This window comes from Sardina pilchardus, chromosome 13, assembly GCF_963854185.1.
Source record: "Sardina pilchardus chromosome 13, fSarPil1.1, whole genome shotgun sequence".
Lineage (NCBI taxonomy): Eukaryota > Metazoa > Chordata > Actinopteri > Clupeiformes > Clupeidae > Sardina > Sardina pilchardus.
In genome coordinates, this window is record NC_085006.1 from 25,207,185 (window position 1) to 25,214,684 (window position 7,500).

A 7,500-nucleotide genomic window follows, 5' to 3' on the forward strand; every position below is an offset into this window, starting at 1 on the left:
AAATAGGCCTAGACAGACGTAACATGAATCTTGACTAAATCTTTTTCAAACTGATAACAAACACTGCTTTTTGTTACAACCTGATCAAAGCACCATGTTTAAAGTATCAGTACTGACAGTATCACAGCATTTTTAATTTTAAGGTATCAAGATACATTTCTAGTATCAGTGCATCATGCAACACTAATAGACACACACACACACACACACACACACACACACTCACACACAGACTCACACACACACACACACTCCCGCATGCACGCATGCCTGCTCTCTTTAACCTGTGGTGCTATAGGACTCCTCTTGAGTCAGGGATCCAGTGCGGGTTATGCCTCTGGTGTGTGTGTGTGTGTGTGTGTGTGTGCGTGTGTGTGTGTGTGTGTTCGTGCGTTTGTTTTTATAAACTCTCCACAAGCTGGTCCATCCCACAGGGGAGTCCACAGGAGCCCACTCACCTACAAGAGAGAGAGAGGGAGAGAGAGAGAGAGAGAGAGAGAGAGAGAGAGAGAGAGAGAGAGAGAGAGAGAGAGATGAAGAGATGTACTGTGTGCTGAAACAATACCTACTTTATTGCGTTTATATCTCCCCTACATTTTGATTCTTTTTCTTTTCGCTGCTTGTAAAGCGTTTTCGAGAGACTGCCAGTAGCCTGTTATCATTTCATTACCTCCCCCCCACACTCCCCCAGCGGGGGGCGCTCTCGTGTTGGGGGACGGGTGACGACGAGAGTCCACTTCCAGGGGTCCAAGGGGGCTGGAAATCTCTCCGCTCGTACCCCCTCCGTCTCCTCTCGTCTCGGCCTGGCCGTCAGTTCTGCTGGAGGCAGTCGAGATCGAACCGAACCGAACCGTGCCGTGCCGAGCCGTGCTGTGCTGCCACACCGTTGGGCTCTTGGTGCGTTCTCTACTGAAACGCCTGATATCTACTGAGGGAGATCAAGGGGGCGGAGGGGGGGGGGGGGGGGCAGGGTGCTGTATGCTAACGGTTTCTTTTGTAGGGGAGATGGGAGGGGGGGGGGCACAACTCTGCTAACAGGGTGTTTTATCTACTAGTCTGTATGGTGCACCCCTCCAGTGTGTGGAGTTTGTGGCATTTCTTCTCGAAGCGAGCGCGTCGACTGAAATCACTACTTCTTGAAGCGAACGCGTCGACTGAAATCACTACTACTTGATTTGAGTTGAGATGCTTGAGCAGACCAGGAAATAGTTAGTTACAAGGAAAGGGGCATTGGCTAATGAGGTAAACAGTGCCAAGAGGTGTGTGTGTGTGTGTGTGTGTGTGTGTGTGTGTGTGTGTGTGTTTTTCTCCACACTCTCCCACCCTGCCCCGTGGGGACAGTAGCCTCCAGGCATAGGGGCTTATGGGAATGAGTAGTCCTCCTTGCCGTTCCCAGAGTGACTGCTTTGCCAGAGGTCATAAAACAGAGTGAACTGAGAACAGAAGCACACAAACAAGAGGGAGAGAAAGAGAGAGAGAGAGAGAGAGAGAGAGAAGGAGAGAGGGAAGAAAAATGAGCAGGGACCGCCGCCAGAGCGGTGACAGGAGTTCGCCTGTGGGCTGCTGACCACGGCCGAGCCGGCCGTCTGTTACGGAGCGTCCGCCGGCGGCTTTGGTGATGGTGGCGGTTCCCGGAATCCCGGCGAGGAAGGGAGGAGAAAATAGACTAGGAGAGGAAACGAGAGCGGCTCCTTTAGGCGCCTCGGGCAGCGGTGGCCCAAGGTCAGAGGTCAACGGCTTCTCAGAAGTGGCCTGAGCGACCGACCGACTGACCGAGCGCCACGAAATGCTGGGTTTGGCTTCTTTGGCGGCTGTTTGTATGCCCGCTCGCGTTCTTTCCGCCCAGCGTGACGGTCAGAACCCCGGAGGCCGTGTCCCCGCGGTGGAAGTGCAGCGTGACGCCGGGGCGGAGCGGAAAGACCGCGCAGTCAATCAGTAACCGCGTCGCCGCGGCAACCTCCGCTGTGCTGCTTTTCAGCGCGGCCCCGGGCTGGAGGTCACCCCTCGGGCCCCCGGGGGCCAAGAAGCCGGTGCCTAGAAGGTCGTAAACACTAACCCATAAAGCCAAACGGCCTCTCACAACACTCTTTCCGTTTCTTTCTTTTTTTTCTTTTTTAAAAAGACTCGCACTCTCTTTTCCCCATCAGCCATTTGGGTCGTCTGTGTGAGGCCAGTGGTGGGGGGAAACGAGATGCCCCCACTGAGGTGGGGGCGTGGCAGCCATTTTGTGGCATATATATATAGTGTGATAACCGCAAGTCAAGGCCACAGCCTCTGGCCCAGTGCCCTCGACGGTGGCTGGGTGACCGAGCAACTGGGCAACTGCTCTGCCAGCTCTGGCGGAGGTATTCCCAATGAGCACACTCTAGGCTAGCTTTGTACGAGCACTACCCAGGCTGACCCCCAGTATCTGAGGTTGGGTCCGCTGTGGGCTTGAGTACACTTCAATGTCCTTTCTCGTTTCTATGGTGACACTGACACACCTCTCTGGCTGCGTCTGGCTACAGTAATTAAACAGTGGGAGTGGGGGTGGGGGTTGGTGTGTGGGGGGTGGGGGCGCAAACAGTGAATGGGAAACATAGACGTGTATAAACGAGGAAGAAAACATTCCTTTGATGTAGTAAGAAGACAAATCAACATGTTTTGTGGAGGGGGAAATAAAATAAAATTGAAATTAAAAAAGTGCAAGAAAGAAGAAAAAGATGCTGAATGACGAGTTCCTGTCGCACGGTGTAAATGTCAATCAATTTCAGCCCTGTTTGTTGCTTTTTCTTTGATAGAAATATTAATTATTATTATTATTATTATTGCAATTATGAAGATGTAAGAATACTGTAGTATCATAAGTGAATCATTCTTTTTCGCTAGGCTTAGAACTTGCTTGTGGTTGAGAATTGCAATGTAAAAAAAACAACAACAAATGTTTTTGGGTAAGAATGTAAAAGATGAAAATGAGAAAAAAAAATGTGGGGGGTTGAAACGGTTGCAGTCCGCGGCCAAGGTAAAGGACGCTGTTTTTTATTTGTGTTTTTAGCAATTTATCACTGTGTGATATTTTGTACATCATATTAAGCTGTATTCGAGAACAATATCCTCTAACTTTCAAGGGAGAGGGGATACCTCACCCTGTGTTTTTGGTTTTGCTTTGGTTTGAACCACATTCTAGCCTGTATCAAACAATGACACATTTCCATCTTCTGTACGGCATCTTTCTGAACCACATGCTATCAAACAACATATGTCTCCATCTTCTGCCTTTCTTTTCTGTAGTCCTTGTTCATTTCACAGGCCCGGGTCATCACTGAAAACACAACAAAAACAAATAAAAGAAACAATTTTGTACATAGAATTTACAGTCGGCTCTGTTGCCTCTTTTATTGTCTCTTTCTCGTCTGTGATCCTCTGTAGTAATAGACCTCTGAAGTTCACCTACGAAAAGGGTCCAAAGCTGCGTCTTTGCCCATATGAGGAGTTCCAGGTATTAATTGAGCCTATGGCAAGTTGCATTGTAAGTTAGCTCTGGGGTAGCAAAGATCAAAGTGTGCAGTCTTCACCTAGATCACAGTATCCACTTGAAGGCAGAGGACAAAAACTTTGTAGAGCAAAACGTCTGCATTTCCAAGTTCTTCGTTCTCGTGAGAATTTAACAGGTGTAATAATTCAAAATCCCCATGTTATTTTCCCATAGAAAAAATCTCAAGACACCGGATCTCCTTATTTGGGCAAAGGTGGTAGCCGTTTTGTAGACGAACTTCAGAGGTCTATACCTGTGAATGAAAGGTGCCCATGGTGTACACAGCAGGTATGCCAACGATTTCACAATCAGAAATGGGTTTTGGTGGCCAATATGTTGACACACGCAAGGCCTTGCTGTCCTTCCCGTTGGTGTTTCCAGTAATACAGAAAACATATTTAGTAAACTATATACAATATTGACATTGTACACAAAATAAAGAACACAATATTTAGCTCATATACATTTTGTACTTTACATTGAGACAGGACATGAACACCTGAAGTACCAAGTGTAAGTGCAGATACAGTAAGAGGACTGAGGAGGCTTTCCCCGTGTCTGGTGGTTTGGGTGTACACTGTAGTAGTGGAGTGTGTGTGTGTGTGTGTGTGTACACTGTAGTAGTGGAGTGGCTGTTGAGGGGAGGAGTGGAAAATGCTGTTCAGGATGTGAAGAGTTCTGCCAGAGCTCACTGAGCTACCAAATGACTTCATAGCGGAACCACACACCCCTATTTTACTCGCATGCTCCAGTTTTTCAACCCTTTTTTTTATTGCCCTGATTTATATTTTAAAAAGCATATTCCAATCATGTCCCACATTTCCTTGTCCCTCAAATTTGAACAACTTTATTAATTCATTTTAGAGTGAACTTGAAATGCACAGACAATCAGGAAGATACTGTGTTGGCCCGATGCAAGCATGTCTCTCTTCCTACCGGCATCCGGCATTTACTGATCATCTACCGTAATTTCCCCAACTATTAGCCGCGGCTTATACATTGATTTTGCACAATATCTTCAGCCATGAGGTTATTACACGGTGTCAGTTAATATGGTATAAATATGCTTTTGTTTCTTTTAACTTAATTACTGTAACCGGTCATCAACGACGGACTAAGAAGAGCAGCTAGGAGCGGCGGCGGTGGTGGTGGGTGGTGTGTGTGTGTGTGTGTGTGTGTGTGTGTGTGTGTGTGTGTGTGTGTGTGTGTGGGGGGGGGGTTACTGTCCCACTTCTCACTCAGAGGAATGTGGAGTCCTTGCTTCACACGAACGCACTTGTTAGTTAGACAGAAGGGTGTGCCTGCCTGTGGTGTCATAGGTGATGTGTGTGTGTGTGTGTGTGTGTGTGGGTGGGTGTGTAATGGTGTGTGTGTGTGTGTGTGTGTGTGTGTGTGTGTGTGTGTGTGTGTGTAATGGTGTGTGTGCCTGCCTGCGGTGCGCACACACAGCGTGGGTAGTGTAATCTGTCTCATCACCCCGGGGTACTGTAGGAAAGGCCATGGAGACCTGTAAGGATTTACTCATTTGTTAGAAAAACCTGTTCCCTCTCCCTCCACATTGCGCTTTCAGCAGGGAAATACCCCAGCACGCAGGCTGTTTGTTTACTGTATAATGAGAGCGGAGGAAAGGACGCCCCCTGTCTGTCAGTGTAGAGAAGCACAGTAATATGTCATACATCTGGACCCTGCTCAGTACTACACAGCTGGCCATACCAGGCTGGACGGTCCATCTGATTTTGCAGCTCCCTTTATGATAAACTGTACTGTACATATTTCCTGACCCTATAATGTGGCGATGGATGCTGTGCTGCAATGCCCTCCACAACAACAGGAGTACAGTATCCATTTGGGTCTTTCAAGACCCAATTTGGACCCATTTGGACTCATTTTTAGACCCATTTGAAGGCATATCTGTTCAACATGTTTATTTAGCATTTCTTATACGTTATGGTTTGTATATTGTAGTATTTAATGATTTTTCATTAAGCTATATTGATTGAGTTGATGTTGTTTATTGACATAGCTATTCTCCTTAATGTAGTGCTACCAACTTTTAAATAGTTCACTGTTAAATGTAACTATTGTATTGTTGTTATTTGTGTGTCGCTTTGTACAAATGGGTCTGCTAAATACCATAACCATAATATGTCTCTGTTTCTCGAAGAGCCGTTGTGCTCCTTCTGATTGGCCGACGTGCAGCGTCATGGCCGAGAGGCAGGTGAGGTCAGAGTGTCTCTGATAGCGGTGAGTAAACAAACACACATCTTCTTCCCCCGAAGGGCGTGAGGGTGACTTAAAATAGGACAGGAATACATCACATGCCCTACAATTCCCTTTGTGTGTGTGTGTGTGTGTGTGTGTGTGTGTGTGTGTGTGTGTGTGTGTGTGTGTGTGTGTGCACGTTTTGAATAAGACAAACGTACAGAGTTACGCAAGATGAGATGGTTTTCCACTGAATTCTGTGTGCGCGCATGTGATTGAGTGTTAAGTGAGAAGTGTGTGCGTGCGTGCGTGTGTGTGTGTGTGTGTGTGTGTGTGTGTGTAAGGGCAAAGGGACCCGTGCTAATCTACTCCCTCTGCCTGTCACACCTGCACCAGAAGTGGGCTGCATGCAGAATATTTTCAACATTTTTTTTTTTTTAAGCTGTAGATGTCGCCTCCTTTGTCAAATACTCCCTGTCTCTCTCTGATCTATCCGCCTTTTGGAAATCAATGAATTAATGATTCATGTAATGAAAATAAGATGAGATAAAGATCTAAGAAACAGCTTTAATGTCAATGTCAATGTCAATTTATTTATATAGCACTTTAAAAAACAACCACAGTTGACCAAAGTGCTGTAAAACAAACAGTCAGACAAACAAGAAACATAGGGTACATAAGACAACAGAGGCTAGACAGAGCGGCGTAGTCACCAGCGTGCCCACCAAGCGTGACACCAAGACAAACAAACAAATTTAAAAAATAACAAATCGCTACATAAAGATAATGCCGTACGGAGTGGCGTACTAGCCAGCGTACCCGTGGCACAAGACATACAAAGACAGACATCAAACAAAAATCAACAAATAATAAAAACAACATAGACAAACACTCGAAAGACAAAGTTGGCACAAGACAAAAGATGCCGGAGCGGCGTAATCGCCAGCGTACCCGTGACCGTGACGCCAAGACACCAAGACATACAAGACAGACAAAACAAACACAAATCAAATAAATAATAAAAGCAAACAAAATCAGAAAAGTCCACGCTTTAGATGTTTATTTGATTCATACATTTTTTTAATCAAAGAATAAGCAAAAGCAATTTCCAAACTGTGTTTGACTATCATCATTACATAGAACCGTATTGTTAAGCATGTGCACAAAACAAAACAATTATTTGTTGTTCTATGTTGAGGCTATATGATATATACTGTAATGTATTCTTAGATGACCTTTACATTTGAATTGGATGCAGTGTGGCTATATGGAGTCTGTATGAGTGCTAGAGAGACAGAATCAGGTCTAATGTGAAGTCAGGCTAGGTTCTAGAACAGGTTTCAGAGCAGGTCTAAAGGTCAAAGGGCAGGTCTAAACGAGTGCGCTGTAAGGCAATGGGCCATGTAGATGCCAGGAATGGAGAGAGCGTGGAGGAGAAGAGGGGAAGAAAAGAAAAGGGGGCCACAGTGAGAAGAAAGGGGGAGGAGAGAAAAACGACTCCTGTAGAATGGCGGAGCAGAATGGGAGGACACGGATTGTTCCAGAGAAAGGGAGTAAACAAAACAAATGACTGGAACTTAGTCATGGAGAGAAACAGAGAGAGAGAGAGAGAGAGAGAGAGAGAGAGAGAGAGAGAGAGAGAAGGAAGGAGGGGAGGGGGGAGGAAGGCTGGGCCAGGAGGGGGAGGGACTGGGCAGTGCTGGTGTGAACTCACAATGGGTCCTCAGAACTAAGTTACAGCCCTGTGATTGGCCGGCAGGCCTGTCTGTCCCACCACTTCCTGT

At 46.4% G+C, this 7,500-nt stretch overlaps 1 protein-coding gene across 1 annotated transcript in view; it reads left to right on the plus strand.

Moving 5' to 3' along the window:
- LOC134099222 (striatin-4-like) overlaps positions 1–931 on the plus strand; it is a 27,427-nt gene extending 26,496 nt beyond the window's left edge. The window contains exon 19 of the mRNA XM_062552013.1: positions 1–931. This exon is cut by the window's left edge and continues 1,560 nt beyond it. The gene's annotated coding sequence lies outside the window, so the exon portion shown is untranslated.
- Positions 932–7,500: the final 6,569 nt, after the last annotated feature.